This window comes from Sphaeramia orbicularis, unplaced genomic scaffold (assembly GCF_902148855.1).
Source record: "Sphaeramia orbicularis unplaced genomic scaffold, fSphaOr1.1, whole genome shotgun sequence".
Classification (NCBI taxonomy): domain Eukaryota; kingdom Metazoa; phylum Chordata; class Actinopteri; order Kurtiformes; family Apogonidae; genus Sphaeramia; species Sphaeramia orbicularis.
Genome location: NW_021941551.1, coordinates 237,501 through 254,293, shown reverse-complemented (window position 1 = coordinate 254,293; position 16,793 = coordinate 237,501).

Here is a 16,793-nt window from a genome sequence, read left to right as displayed (position 1 = left end):
TAACTAGTACATGTTTTGGCCTTCTCTAGTTAACTAGTGCACGTTTTGGCCTTCTCTAGTTAACTAGTACATGTTTTGGCCTTCTCTAGTTAACTAGTGCACGTTTTGGCCTTCTCTAGTTAACTAGTGCACGTTTTGGCCTTCTCTAGTTAACTAGTGCATGTTTTGGCCTTCTCTAGTTAACTAGTGCACGTTTTGGTCTTCTCTAGTTAACTAGTGCACATTTTGGCCTTCTCTAGTTAACTAGTGCACATTTTGGCCTTCTCTAGTTAACTAGTGCATGTTTTGGCCTTCTCTAGTTAACTAGTGCACGTTTTGGCCTTCTCTAGTTAACTAGTGCAGGTTTTGGCTTTTTCTAGTTAACTAGTGCACGTTTTGGCCTTCTCTAGTTAACTAGTGCACGTTTTGACCTTCTCTAGTTAACTAGTGCACGTTTTGGCCTTTTCTAGTTAACTAGTGCACGTTTTGGCCTTCTCTAGTTAACTAGTACACGTTTTGGCCTTCTCTAGTTAACTAGTGCACATTTTAGCCTTCTCTAGTTAACTAGTGCACATTCTGGCCTTCTCTAGTTAACTAGTGCACATTCTGGCCTTCTCTAGTTAACTAGTGCACATTTTAGCCTTCTCTAGTTAACTAGTGCACATTCTGGCCTTCTCTAGTTAACTAGTGCACGTTTTGGCCTTCTCTAGTTAACTAGTGCAGGTTTTGACCTTCTCTAGTTAACTAGTGCACATTTTAGCCTTCTCTAGTTAACTAGTGCACATTCTGGCCTTCTCTAGTTAACTAGTGCACATTTTGGCCTTCTCTAGTTAACTAGTGCATGTTTTGGCCTTCTCTAGTTAACTAGTGCATGTTTTGGCCTTCTCTAGTTAACTAGTACACATTTTAGCCTTCTCTAGTTAACTAGTGCACGTTTTGACCTTCTCTAGTTAACTAGTGCACATTTTGGCCTTCTCTAGTTAACTAGTGCACATTTTAGCTTTCTCTAGTTAACTAGTGCACATTTTGACCTTCTCTAGTTAACTAGTGCACATTTTGGCCTTCTCTAGTTAACTAGTACACATTTTAGCCTTCTCTAGTTAACTAGTGCACGTTTTGACCTTCTCTAGTTAACTAGTGCACATTTTGGCCTTCTCTAGTTAACTAGTGCACATTTTAGCCTTCTCTAGTTAACTAGTGCACATTTTGGCCTTCTCTAGTTAACTAGTGCACATTTTGGCCTTCTCTAGTTAACTAGTGCACATTTTGACCTTCTCTAGTTAACTAGTGCACATTTTGGCCTTCTCTAGTTAACTAGTGCACGTTTTGGCCTTCTCTAGTTAACTAGTGCACATTTTGACCTTCTCTAGTTAACTAGTGCACATTTTGGCCTTCTCTAGTTAACTAGTGCAGGTTTTGACCTTCTCTAGTTAACTAGTGCACATTTTAGCCTTCTCTAGTTAACTAGTGCACGTTTTGGCCTTCTCTAGTTAACTAGTGCACATTTTGACCTTCTCTAGTTAACTAGTGCACGTTTTGACCTTCTCTAGTTAACTAGTGCAGGTTTTTGCTCCTCACTACTAAACTAGTGTGACGTTTTGCCTTACTAGTGCAGCAGAACACCAGTGGATATGAAGGATCTGTAACACATGCTCAGTCTTGTTGCCACAGGAGCTGAAGGACACAGTGAGTGTGTGCTGTTGTTGAACTGGATTCCAACAGAGGGCGCTGTCTACATTCAGACTGGACTCAAACAGGCCTCAGGTCCACTCTGTGGATCCTCAGTCACAGGTTAGAGTTAGTTGAACGTCAGCGCTGGTGGACACACAGTCATTCTGAAGTCAGACTGAACATTCAATATGTGTGAGTGGGGTCTGTTCAAAGGCACACACACAATCCCAGTGGTCAGTGAATGCACCATAATGCAGTGGGTTTGATCAGTGACCTGTGCACTGGTTCATCTCAGACCACTGGAAACATGTGGCTCATGTCAAACATCTGCATTTAAGGACATGCTTTAGTGTCAGTGATGTTTCCATGGTGTCCTCAGAGTCCAGCAGACCCACATAGAGCTGGAAAAAGAGCACATGGACCAACACAAAGTCCAGTTCAAACTAATGGACTCAGTCCTTCTGAGCTGTTCAACAGCCTGTTGGAAAGCAGAGTCATGTGACCACGTTCATGGACTGGAACTGAATTCAGCTGCATGTGTTTGATGGTTCAGTCCAACTGTCCAACGTGTGGACCTGGTCCGACTGGGTCTGGTTTGACCCAGCTCAGATAAAACACACCTGAATGGACTCATGGAAGAACTGGGACAGAACCAGGACCACCATCAGTAGACTTACCTGAACAGGTGAGGAATAGGGCGGAGTCAGAGGTGTAAGGAACTGTTCTCACACAGTCCGTCAGTGCAGATGTAGAGAGAAGACAGGTGGAGCTGATGATCCACAGAGGAACAGATGAACCAGATCCTCTCACAGAAACAGCAGATCCACAGTCCAGTCGACGACATATGACATCTGCTGCCTTCAGGGTCCAATGGTCAGAGAAATAATTATCATATTCCACGTCTCTCCATTCTCCATGATGTTTGATCTGTACTGTACCGTTACAGCGACTGGCTCCTCCCACCAGTCTGACATCATCAGGATCTGATCAAATACAAGTGACAGATAAATGAGCTCAAAGTGAGTGAACTGATGTCAGCTGGTGTCAGTCAAAGCTCCGCCCACCTGTGCAGGTAAGGTCCACAGCTGTTCCAGATGAGCAGTTCTGTGACCCTGAGCTTCCACAGTCCAGCAGAGCAGACTCATGGCCTTCACAGGTGAACGTCTGCACCACAGGAGCCTCCGCTGCTCCAGAGAGCGCCCCCTGGAGGAGCCCAGGAGCCCCACAGCCCAGCTCCCTACAGACCACCTGGGCACCACGAAGGTCCAAGTGTCCTTCACACACTGAGGACCAGGACCCGGACTGGTTAGACCGGACCTCCAGTCTGCCTGAACACCGACTGGACCCATGGACCAGTCTGACAGAGTCTGTGGACACAGATGGAAGAAGACTGGAATAAGACTAGAGTCTGAAGTGGACTCTAAGGGACTCTAGTGGACTGGAGGAGACCAGGGTCTAGGGCTTGGACTATATAGTGGATTTGACTGGACTGTAGTGGACTGGAGTAGACCAGGGTCTAGGGCTTGGACTATATAGTGGATTTGACTGGACTGTAGTGGACTGGAGTAGACCAGGTCTGGGGCTTGGACTATATAGTGGATCTGACTGGACTGTAGTGGACTGGAGTAGACCAGGTCTGGGGCTTGGACTATATAGTGGATCTGACTGGACTGGAGTGGACTGGAGTAGACCAGGGTCTGGGGCTTGGACTATATAGTGGATCTGACTGGACTGTGGTGGACTGGAGTAGACCAGGTCTGGGGCTTGGACCATATAGTGGATCTGACTGGACTGGAGTGGACTGGAGTAGACCAGGTCTGGGGCTTGGACCATATAGTGGATCTGACTGGACTGTAGTGGACTGGAGTAGACCAGGTCTGGGGCTTGGACCATATAGTGGATCTGACTGGACTGTAGTGGACTGGAGTAGACCAGGTCTGGGGCTTGGACCATATAGTGGATCTGACTGGACTGTAGTGGACTGGAGTAGACCAGGTCTGGGGCTTGGACCATATAGTGGATCTGACTGGACTGTAGTGGACTGGAGTAGACCAGGGTCTGGGGCTTGGACTCTATAGTGGATCTGACTGGACTGTAGTGGACTGGAGTAGACCAGGGTCTGGGGCTTGGACTATATAGTGGATCTGACTGGACTGTAGTGGACTGGAGTAGACCAGGGTCTGGGGCTTGGACTATATAGTGGATCTGACTGGACTGTAGTGGACTGGAGTAGACCAGGGTCTGGGGCTTGGACTATATAGTGGATTTGACTGGACTGTAGTGGACTGGAGTAGACCAGGGTCTGGGGCTTGGACTATATAGTGGATCTGACTGGACTGTAGTGGACTGGAGTAGACCAGGGTCTGGGGCTTGGACTATATAGTGGATTTGACTGGACTGTAGTGGACTGGAGTAGACCAGGTCTGGGGCTTGGACTATATAGTGGATTTGACTGGACTGTAGTGGACTGGAGTAGACCAGGGTCTGGGGCTTGGACTATATAGTGGATCTGACTGGACTGTAGTGGACTGGAGTAGACCAGGGTCTGGGGCTTGGACTATATAGTGGATTTGACTGGACTGTAGTGGACTGGAGTAGACCAGGGTCTGGGGCTTGGACTATATAGTGGATCTGACTGGACTGTAGTGGACTGGAGTAGACCAGGGTCTGGGGCTTGGACTATATAGTGGATTTGACTGGACTGTAGTGGACTGGAGTAGACCAGGTCTGGGGCTTGGACTATATAGTGGATTTGACTGGACTGTAGTGGACTGGAGTAGACCAGGGTCTGGGGCTTGGACTATATAGTGGATTTGACTGGACTGTAGTGGACTCACATTCGTATGTGTTGGTGTTTGTTTCTTGTGTGTGTGACATGATGTTCATCAGCTGTTTGTTTGTGGACGTGGATATTATTGGTTGTTTCTTTTGAGTTTTCTTCCTCATTTTGGATCCGTGTAAAAACAGGTTCTGATCTTCTCCAGAATATAGCCAGAGTGGGTCCAGTTCTGTGTCCGGCCCATACGTAGATGTTGATGCCTGCTTTTCTCTCCAGTAGAACTGACTACAGTAATGCTCTGCTTTCTGCTCTTCCTACAGATAGAACTTCACACCTCCAGCTTCTGCAGAACTCAGCCGCTCGTGTGCTGATGAAGACCAGAAGGTGGGCTCACATTACACAGGTTTAAAACCACTGCACTGGCTCCCCCTGGGTTTCAGGGCTGGTTTGAAGGTCCTTTGAATGGTTTCTAAGGGTGTATTCACACCTACCACGTTTGGTCTGTTTAAAACGGACCAGAGTTCGTTTCCCCAGAAAGTCCGGACTTTTTTTAGGTGTGAATACAAACATGCGAACTCTGATTTGAACCAAACAAGTGGTCCGCTTCCAAACGGACTCTGGGCCGGTTCACTTCTGGTGTGACTAGAACTGACCTCGAACCGAACCAAACTAAGGAATCTTGAGCCTTTTTGTGCTTGATGAGCCACTGCAGCTGCTGGAAGTATGTGAGGTTTACGGGTGTTCAGAGCGAACAGCAGCAGACATGAGCTGTGGACAGACGAGGAGCAACGAGGACACTGAATGTGTCACTGACATTTGGTCAGATGTCCGTAGTATGAAACTGGCTCCAACTGAGCTTTTCTTGAGTGTTAACATTATTTTCATAAATTTGTGTCAGTAAAAATACCATTTATATTCTGAAAGTGATAACTGTATGTAGGAGCACCACGTCTATTTTCATCAACACCAGCTGTCTCTGGTTCACCCCGCCCCGACTTTTCTGTCCAATGCTAGCGCAGTTCGTCACATGCGTGCTTCTGTTCATGCATTTTGGTCCACTAGCAAAAAATGCAATGAGAATACGATCCGACCCCAATGAAAAAAATAAAGTCCACATTTGATCCGAATCAAAAAGCGGACCAAAGGACTTTTCAGGTGTGAATACACCCTCAGTGTCTTCATGCTCTGGCTCCTTCTTATCTCTGAGACTGGCTTTGACCTTCTGAACCCTGGTGGACCCTGAGGTCCTCTGGCACTGGACTGAGAACTGTTCCATAAGAAACACTGAAACTAAGGCTGAGGCAGATTTACAGCATTATGACCCTGACCTATGGAACAACCTGAGGAGAACCTGAGGAAAACCTGAGGAGAACCTGAGGGGAACCGGAGAAAAACCTGAGGAGAACCTGAAGAGAACCTGAGGAGAACCTGAGGGGAACCTGAGAAAAACCTGAGGAGAACCTCAAGAGAACCTGAGGGGAACCTAAAGAGAACCTAAAGAGAACCTGAGGAGAACCTGAGGGGAACCTGAGGGGAACCTGAGGAGAACCTCAAGAGAACCTGAGGGGAACCTAAAGAGAACCTAAAGAGAACCTGAGAAAAACCTGAGGAGAACCTCAAGAGAACCTGAGGGGAACCTAAAGAGAACCTGAAGAGAACCTGAGGAGAACCTGAGGGGAACCTGAGAAAAACCTGAGGAGAACCTCAAGAGAACCTGAGGAGAACCTGAGGGGAACCTAAAGAGAACCTGAGGAGAACCTGAGGGGAACCTGAGAAAAACCTGAGGAGAACCTCAAGAGAACCTGAGGGGAACCTAAAGAGAACCTGAGGAGAACCTGAGGGCTGCAGAGAATGTAGACATTTGAAAACCAGGCTCAACATCCACCTTTGAACTGAGCTTTAACTAATGCTTCTGTTTGATCTGTTTAATGTTGGAGATTTATATGATATTTAGTTTAGGAATAATATGTGTGTGTGTGTGTGTGTGTGTGTGTGTGTGTGTGTGTGCACTTGTATTTCTAACCTAGTGGGGTCCACCTCCTGAAATATCACTCACGCCATGGGGACCAATTTTCCCCGTGGGGACCGAGTGCCGGTCCCCACAGGCACAAGCATTGGAATCAATAGAAAACAGCTTGCTGATATGCCTGGTGAAGTTTTAAAAAAAAAAAAAAATCGGACCTCATGGGGTTCATTTTCCTGACTTTGTGTATACCCTAGTGGTCACACACGGTATTGCAGTGTGTGAAATTGCACTGGTGGGGACCTTTTCCTGAGAAAGTGTGAAAGTGTGTATCGGATTTTCCCCACCTAGTGGTCACACATGGTATTGCAGTGTGTGAATTTGCCTGGTGGGGACCTTTTATAGTCTGTCCATCTAAATGTGATCAGATATTAATATTATCAAATTATCTGACAAAAAATCAATGAGGGAATATATTCAACCCCTTCTAAGACTTTTAATTTACTAATGTTAATGCACTTACACGTAGTCTGGCATGAATAAACTGATGTTAGTGCAGTTCACTGTGGCCAGATATGAACAATGTAAACCCACAACAGTTAGCAGTGGCCTGACATGAATAAACTGAGGCTAGTACAGTTAGCAGTGGCCTCATGGGAACAATCCAAACCCACAACAGTTAGCAGTGGCCTGACATGAATAAACTGAGGCTAGTACAGTTAGCAGTGGCCTCATGGGAACAATCCAAACCCACAACAGTTAGCAGTGGCCTGACATGAATAAACTGAGGCTAGTACAGTTAGCAATGGCCTCATAGGAACAATCCAAACCCACAACAGTTAGCAGTGGCCTGACATGAATAACTGAGGCTAGTACAGTTAGCAATGGCCTCATAGGAACAATCCAAACCCACAACAGTTAGCAGTGGCCTGACATGAATAAACTGAGGCTAGTACAGTTAGCAGTAGCCTCATAGGAACAATCCAAACCCACAACAGTTAGCAGTGGCCTGACATGAATAAACTGAGGCTAGTACAGTTAGCAATGGCCTCATAGGAACAATCCAAACCCACAACAGTTAGCAGTGGCCTGACATGAATAAACTGAGGCTAGTACAGTTAGCAATGGCCTCATAGGAACAATCCAAACCCACAACAGTTAGCAGTGGCCTGACATGAATAAACTGAGGCTAGTACAGTTAGCAATGGCCTCATAGGAACAATCCAAACCCACAACAGTTAGCAGTGGCCTGACATGAATAAACTGAGGCTAGTACAGTTAGCAGTGGCCTCATAGGAACAATGTAAACCCACAACAGTTAGCAGTGGCCTGACATGAATAAACTGAGGCTAGTACAGTTAGCAATGGCCTCATAGGAACAATCCAAACCCACAACAGTTAGCAGTGGCTGGACATGAATAAACTGAGGCTAGTACAGTTAGCAATGGCCTCATAGGAACAATCCAAACCCACAACAGTTAGCAGTGGCCTGACATGAATAAACTGAGGCTAGTACAGTTAGCAATGGCCTCATGGGAACAATGTAAACCCACAACAGTTAGCAGTGGCTGGACATGAATAAACTGAGGCTAGTACAGTTAGCAGTGGCCTCATAGGAACAATGTAAATCCACAACAGTTAGCAGTGGCCTGACATGAATAAACTGAGGCTAGTACAGTTAGCAATGGCCTCATAGGAACAATCCAAACCCACAACAGTTAGCAGTGGCCTGACATGAATAAACTGAGGCTAGTACAGTTAGCAATGGCCTCATAGGAACAATGTAAACCCACAACAGTTAGCAGTGGCCTGACATGAATAAACTGAGGCTAGTACAGTTAGCAGTGGCCTCATAGGAACAATGTAAACCCACAACAGTTAGCAGTGGCCTGACATGAATAAACTAAGGCTTACAGTTAGCAGTGGCCTCATGGGAACAATGTAAACCCACAACAGTTAGCAGTGGCCTGACATGAATAAACTGAGGCTAGTACAGTTAGCAATGGCCTCATAGGAACAATCCAAACCCACAACAGTTAGCAGTGGCCTGACATGAATAAACTAAGGCTTACAGTTAGCAGTAGCCTGATAATAACAAACTGATGTTAATGCACTTAGCTGTGGCCTGATATGTACAGTCTGAATCCGCAGTAGCTAGCTGTGGCCTGATCTGAACAAACTGATGAAAGTATAGTTAACAGTGTCCTGATATGAACACTCTACGGCCACAGCAGTTAGCTGGCACCTGAAATTAACAATCTGATGCCACATTAGCTGGTTGTGACCGAATATGAGCAAAGCAGAGATAAAGCAGTTTGCTATGGCCTGATATGATGAATCAGTGACCACAATCGTGAACAGGGGCCTGCGATGAATAATCTGAGGACACAATAACTAGTAGTGGCCTCATATGATCAAAATAAGGGCACTAAGGCTGGGACTAGACAAGTCAACTTAGTCAGACGAGCATGAGCATGAACTGATGAAGCATCTTTGACGAGAGGTGAAACATCTTCAAAGCCATAACCAAGTCCAGTTGTGTTCAGTTCAGTTTCTTTGAGATAACTGTGACCTGGATGAATGAGAACATTCATAGACCTGTTGCAGAACATGGCAGTGTTGTTTTTAAAAACTGCATGATGACATCAGCATAGCTTGAAAAAAGTCATTTAATGAATAATATTATTTGAGGCATTACGTTATGAAATATTTGAAATATCTCAGTCCAACAGGTTTAGTGACGCAGTGAAACAGTGACACACTTTTCCTGACTTTTGTGGTCCCCACTTCACCTATGCCCCTCCCCCACTCACCTGCTGTACAGAGCCAGGGGTTTGTAAAAATGCAGCATAAACATATAATAATATAAGAAAAAAGTAGGATTATGACAGCAGCACATCTTAATTAAGTGTAATTTGGTGGTAAGGGGAGGACACACTTTTCCTGACTTTTTGGGTCCCCACTTCACCTATGCCCCTCCCCCACTCACCTGCTGCACAGAGCCAGGGGTTTGTAAAAATGCAGCATAAACATATAATAATATAAGAAAAAAGTAGGATTATGACAGCAGCACATCTTAATTAAGTGTAATTTGGTGGTAAGGGGAGGACACACTTTTCCTGACTTTTGGGTCCCCACTTCACCTATGCCCCTCCCCCACTCACCTGCTGCACAGAGCCAGGGGTTTGTAAAAATGCAGCATAAACATATAATAATATAAGAAAAAAGTAGGATTATGACAGCAGCACATCTTAATTAAGTGTAATTTGGTGGTTAAGGGAGGACACACTTTTCCTGACTTTTTGGGTCCCCACTTCACCTATGCCCCTCCCCCACTCACCTGCTGCACAGAGCCAGGGGTTTGTAAAAATGCAGCATAAACATGTAATAATTTTAAGAAAAAAGTAGGATTATGACAGCAGCACATCTTAATTAAGTGTAATTTGGTGGTAAGGGGAGGACACACTTTTCCTGACTTTTTGGGTCCCCACTTCACCTATGCCCCTCCCCCACTCACCTGCTGCACAGAGCCAGGGGTTTGTAAAAATGCAGCATAAACATATAATAATATATGAAAAATAGGATTATGACAGCAGCACATCTTAATTAAGTGTAATTTGGTGGTTAAGGGAGGACACACCTCTGTGGTCCGCACCACACCTGTGCCTGGTCTGACAGGTGGAGCTGTGGGCAGGACACACCTCTGTGGTCCGCACCACACCTGTACCTGGTCTGACAGGTGGAGCTGTGGGCAGGACACACCTCTGTGGTCCGCACCACACCTGTGCCTGGTCTGACAGGTGGAGCTGTGGGCAGGACACACCTCTGTGGTCCGCACCACACCTGTACCTGGTCTGACAGGTGGAGCTGTGGGCAGGACACACCTCTGTGGTCCGCACCACACCTGTGCCTGGTCTGACAGGTGGAGCTGTGGGCAGTACAAACCTCTGTGGTCCGCACCACACCTGTGCCTGGTCTGACAGGTGGAGCTGTGGGCAGGACACACCTCTGTGGTCCGCACCACACCTGTACCTGGTCTGACAGGTGGAGCTGTGGGCAGGACACACCTTTCCTGACTTTCTGGGTCCCCACTTCACCTGTGCCCCTCCCCCACTCACGGGGTTCCCCCTCGGTGTGAGCAGGGGTCAGGGTGTGGGTCAGTGACAGAAGGCAGCAGCAGCAGAGGACAGAGAAGGACGGATGGAGAAAAATAAAAAGAACGTGGACAAAAACAACAGAAAACAGAACACTAGGTAAGTTTACAGTCTTGCACACTTAAAATATTAATTAGACTTAGCATTGTGGCTAGCGTGTTTACAGCTAAAAGCTCACTCGTTTATATTAGCTAGCATGGTCGCTAATGCTAACATGCGCTAGCTTCACATTATAGAATGTTGGAACAATATGTTTTAAACATTAGAACCGTGCACTGATATTTCACCGGTTTCACATGTATTGTTTGTGTTTCAAACCTGAGTTTTCTTAATTTAATCACTGATATTACAGTGGAGTGCAGAAAAGGGGGCGTGCCCGCGGTGCTGCGAGTATAAACAGACAGCGGAGAGTATTTAAGTGACGTCAGCTGTAGTCTATGTAGCTGGAGCTGTGTCACTGCACTAAAGGCTGAGTTTAAGGTTTAGATTTAGACTTTAGCACACAGGTGTCCTCTGACGCACTCTCTGTCCGCTGACGGGAGCGTGCACACCTGTGTGTGAGGGAGCGTGCACAACGCCATACCCAGAGCAGAGGAGAATAGTTAACACGTGACCGCCTCATATAAAAAGGTAAATAACATAAGGCTATTAACCCAAATATCAAGGTATAGTTCTGTTCTATAGGAAAAGTAACTTTAAATGACTTCTGTTGTCATCTGGCGTTATATATAAAACATAAAATGAACTTGCCCCCTTTAATATAATGGTAAGAGAAACTGGATTTTTTTGTTTGTTTTGCACCTCTTAAACTGACCGCTCCATTACGTTTCTTGTTGCATATTAACGTGTGTCTGTGATTTCATGCAGAGTCCAGCTATGTGTAGCTAGTATCAGAAGCTCTCTGTCTGCACTGTCTGCAACAGATAATATAAACAAAGCAGTCACCTGTCAGCTGATCAGACCAGGACCCCAGTAGAACTGTGCAAGTACCTGCTCTCCCCTGACAGTTATTGTTTTTGGACTGTTTTGCAGAAATAGTGTTCAGACCAGGTTTTCTGCACGCTTACAGCGTCTGAAGGACCATCATGAAAAATGCTTATCCAAGTACACGGAGTGGGAGACTAACCAAACACAGGTAAAGATGACTGACCTTTAATATTCACATTTGACACAATATTGCAGTCATATGTAGTCATGCATGCATGCATACTGGGCTGCTGCCTATAAGGAAATTAAAGAATATCTCCAGCTTTGTTTTTTTTTTTTAAGGTTATTCGGAAATGTTCATATCCTGGTGGAAACCGTATAATTGTGTAATTCCTCATGCACTGTCCAGTTTGTGGTAGTGAGTGAGCATATGGCAAAAATTGCACATCACAATCATCTGTAAAATAGATTTTATACAAAGACTAACTTATTTCATTGGGCTTTTTACATATTATGTTCTAGTTGTGTTTTTTTTTTTTTTTTCATGGTGGTAATATTTGTATCTGTGTTTTAGTCCTCAAGACTGCCACACCAAAGAAGGGTGAATACCACACCACAGGAGACATCATCTGAGTTAATCCCACCCTCCAACAGCTTGGTAAACTCAGAGACCCATCCCACACACTTAACACAATATACTCGAGTAGTGCACTACCTTACACCACGTGTTCAAGGAAGAAGTTAATACAGTTCATCAGGGTTTTCTTGATTTTAGATTGCAGAGTTGTAAGATGGATCAAATGTGTGAATAACACAGTCAGTGGTTTTTACTGTAACAGCGGCTCTCAGTCACAGTCACTTTCAGCAGTAATATTCAGCCTTAGTTCATTCAAACAGCACCAAACCTTTCTGCACCAACCTAGTGTGTGTACTGACGGTTGGCCAGTATTCTGGTAACTGTAACTCAACAAAATTAGAAACAATACATGTAGTCACATCCGTATGTTCTGCCTTTTTAGCCCTTAGGAAGACCTCATAAAGAGGAGGAGGCCTCATCAGGACCATCTCCTGAGGTCCTGGCACCTTGCAATAGTTTGGTAAGTATTCAAAAGTTACTGTTATTAACCAGCAGTAGTGAGAATACCTCCTGTAAAATTAGAGCATACTACATATTATACCACAGTGCATGTCCTGGAAGTTACTAATTATGTTTCATATTTGTATTCATATTATGGATATTTACACTATTATTTTTCCAACATAGGAAGCATGCAGTTTTGACCCAAACGTTCCACCACTGGAAAGAACTGACAGCATATTTGTAAGTCTGCATATTTAGTTTTGTCTATCAACCTCTATTTAACCTCATAGCTTTTAATCCTCAGACACTAACACCAAACCTTTCTACACCAACCTTGTGCCTGTACTGACAGTTAGCCAGCATTCTGGTAACTGTGTAACTCAGCAAAATTCGAACCAATACATGTAGTAGCATTCATTCATTTCATTTATTTCGTTCACGGTTGAGCATTTCATCAGTAAGCATTCAATAATTATCAAGTAAACAAACATGTCCACACCCATGCTCGAAAAGGAGCAGGATGAAGAAAATCTTACATTTCCTGTCCCCTTCTAAATAATAATAACCTTAATGGTTAGCCATACACAACTAGCTATAAAATCATACTGTATAAAGTCAGACAAACCAAACTAAATACATCCAAAGATAATTTAAAAAATGAATCCAAAACCAAGTGCAAAACGACATGTGCAGAAAGTACAAAACATAGGTAAATATAAACCTGATGAAATGATGCAAAAACATTATACCAGAGCAAAATAAGTAAATAAATATGTCACAAAATGCAAAACAAATACGAAGCCAAATGTAAATCTTATAACTGTTCATATCATCTCATTGTTCTTTCTTTCTACACTTTTTTCATTTGGAATATGTTTTTACAGCCCTTCAGCTCATTATAAAGAGAATTCCAGAGTTGAACCCCACCACTGCTTCACAGTTGTCTGTTCACACTGGTGTTTGAGATGACCTTTCCTTCTGTGCTCTTCCTTCTCTGAAGTGAAGACAAACAGTTTTTGTAATTTAGCTGGTACTAGTTTACTTTTGGCCTTGAACAGAACAAGTAATGTCTGTAGCTTAACTAGCTCCTGCCATTTCAATAATCCAGAATTAATAAATAATATATTAGTGTGTTCCTGATCATCTGCTTTATGGATAATCCTGATAGCTCTCTTCTGTAGGAGATACAACGGCTTTGTGTTACTCTTATATGTATTACCCCAGACATTCACACAGTAGCTAATATATGGCCATATAAATGCACAATACAGGGTTCGCATCGCTCTGTAATCTAACAAATACTTTACCTTGTTTAAAATGAAAATACTCTTTGACATCTTTTTTCCTCACATGTGCAATATGGGACTTCCATGTCAGACCTTCATCCAATATTACTCCCAGAAAGCAAAGCTCAGAGAGTTTCAGCTAGATGGTAGAGTTTTAGGACGACCTTACTTTTTTTAATCAGATTTCTTTGTGGTTTATTCTTTCTTAGGACCCCAAATATATGGCTGGACATGGCAAGATGAATCCTCTGCTACAGGTATCCCACAGACTGTTTGCCCATTAACTTTTTCAACACAGAATCACTGAGCAAGCATTGTTAATAGCATTATTAAAACACATTGTAGTTGGTAGATTTCTCATCCTGTGTGAGGTTTTTATTCATAAGCAAAGAAAGAAATCAAAGATTGTACATGGCAAACAAGATTATACCGCTACAACAATCAAAATTCTACCAATATCTTGTAAACTGGCTAAATTTAAACAGACATAGCTGCCCTGTGATTATTAATTTGAATAGTATCTAGTATTGGTTAATTTGTAGAAAAATACTAAAACAAAATGTGAAATATATATCAGGTTTGGTACCGCATCAGCTAGTACAACTGATGATGTAAATTATTTTAGTGTTTGTGTTATGTATTAATAAAAAATATCAGCTTTCAGGACATTGCTTAATGAAATTACACATCTGATTAATTGATGAAGCTGGCTGGTCACTGAATTCTTTGACATTACTAGTATGTGAGTCTGTTAAGTGAGTTGTAGTGACACCAGCCTTATAGTCTATGGGTCTGATTGTCTTTTTTTCTGTCTTCTTGTCTTAGAGAGCTCAAAGAGGAGGAGTTGGACACCTGCAGAAGTGTGTGCAGTGGAAAAGACTCTAAAGGTGTTCATAGACGGTGGGAAAGTTCCCAGGAAAGCAGACTGTGTGGCTTGCATCAAGGCCTCACCACAAGAGCTGAAGTCAAGAACCTGGAAGGCTGTTAAGTACTATGTTAAGAACCGAATAACAGCAGTTCAGCGTGAAGGAGCAAGACGGTATTAAAGATTTTCTCAGGCTTTTGTTTTGAAAGGTTAATATCTCCCTTACCTCTACACCGGAGCTGCATCTTTTCTGTTTTGTTTTGAAAAACAGTTTCCTGTTGTTTTGGGGGGTTTGTGGATCTAAACATTATCTGAACAGCCTTTTTTTTATAATCCCAGAAAACTGCAGTGCATTTAGTTTTGTTAAAAATTGTTATGGTTCATCACAACGTTTGTGTGGCATTATGTCCAGTTGGTGCAATTTGCTGAGCTAAAAATATGATTTAAAATCATAGTACTCAATTTTGTTTAAAATATTCTGGGAAAACAAAGGCACTTTTTTGAAGGCTTCCATTTAATGTGTGGCAGACACGAATCAATATCAGAATGCATCACTACACTGAACACAAGTCTTAACTGGATTTTAGGGTCTCTACCATCATGTTTCAAAGCTAGCTGGAGGGAGAGGAAGATGATCAGGAAGTAGCTGGAGGGAGAGGAAGATGAGCAGGAAGTAGCTGAAGAGGAAGATGATCAGGAAGTAGCTGGAGGGAGCGGAAGATGATCAGGAAGTAGCTGAAGAGGAAGATGATCAGGAAGTAGCTGGAGAGAGAGGAAGATGAGCAGGAAGTAGCTGAAGAGGAAGATGATCAGGAAGTAGCTGGAGGGAGAGGAAGATGATCAGGAAGTAGCTGGAGAGAGGAAGATGAGCAGGAAGTAGCTGGAGAGAGAGGAAGATGAGCAGGAAGTAGCTGAAGAGGAAGATGATCAGGAAGTAGCTGGAGGGAGCGGAAGATGATCAGGAAGTAGCTGAAGAGGAAGATGATCAGGAAGTAGCTGGAGAGAGAGGAAGATGAGCAGGAAGCAGTTGGAGAGAGAGGAAGATGAGCAGGAAGTAGTTGGAGAGAGAGAAAGATGAGCAGGAAGCAGTTGGAGAGAGAGGAAGATGAGCAGGAAGTAGTTGGAGGGAGAGGAAGATGAGCAGGAAGCAGTTGGAGAGAGAGGAAGATGAGCAGGAAGCAGTTGGAGGGAGAGGAAGATGAGCAGGAAGTAGTTGGAGGGAGAGGAAGATGAGCAGGAAGCAGTTGGAGAGAGAGGAAGATGAGCAGGAAGCAGTTGGAGGGAGAGGAAGATGAGCAGGAAGTAGTTGGAGAGAGAGGAAGATGAGCAGGAAGTAGTTGAAGAGGAAGATGAGCAGGAAGTAGTTGAAGAGGAAGATGAGCAGGAAGTAGTTGAAGAGGAAGATGAGCAGGAAGTAGTTGAAGAGGAAGATGAGCAGGAAGTAGTTGGAGAGAGAGGAAGATGAGCAGGAAGCAGTTGGAGAGAGAGGAAGATGAGCAGGAAGCAGTTGGAGAGAGAGGAAGATGAGCAGGAAGCAGTTGAAGAGGAAGATGAGCAGGAAGTAGTTGAAGAGGAAGATGAGCAGGAAGTAGTTGAAGAGGAAGATGAGCAGGAAGTAGCTGAAGAGGAAGATGAGCAGGAAGTAGCTGAAGAGGAAGATGAGCAGGAAGTAGTTGGAGGGAGAGGAAGACACGTCTTGACTGCATTTTAGGATCTCTTCCATCATGTCTCTCAAGATTTTATGAGCCTGACACAGACTGAAGCTGTAAAATTCAGTATAAAACCGTGTTGTGTGTGTAGTTTTTGATTCAGGGTCACTGCTCATGTGAGATTGAATCTTGCACAGTTCCTGCTCTCTGTTGTTCTAAAGAACTTTAATTGTTGGACATGTGGAGTCCATCTGTTCAACTGCCACTTTACTGTTGGACGTGCAATAACACAAATAAAAACAGTCATGGTGATCTGTAATTGAATAGACATTTTTCTTTGTGAAGGTCCCAAGACCAGACTGGGGCTGATCGATCAATCAATCAACAAACCATCCTTCAGTTTAAAAAAACTTCATTTACAACAGATCTCAAAACAACT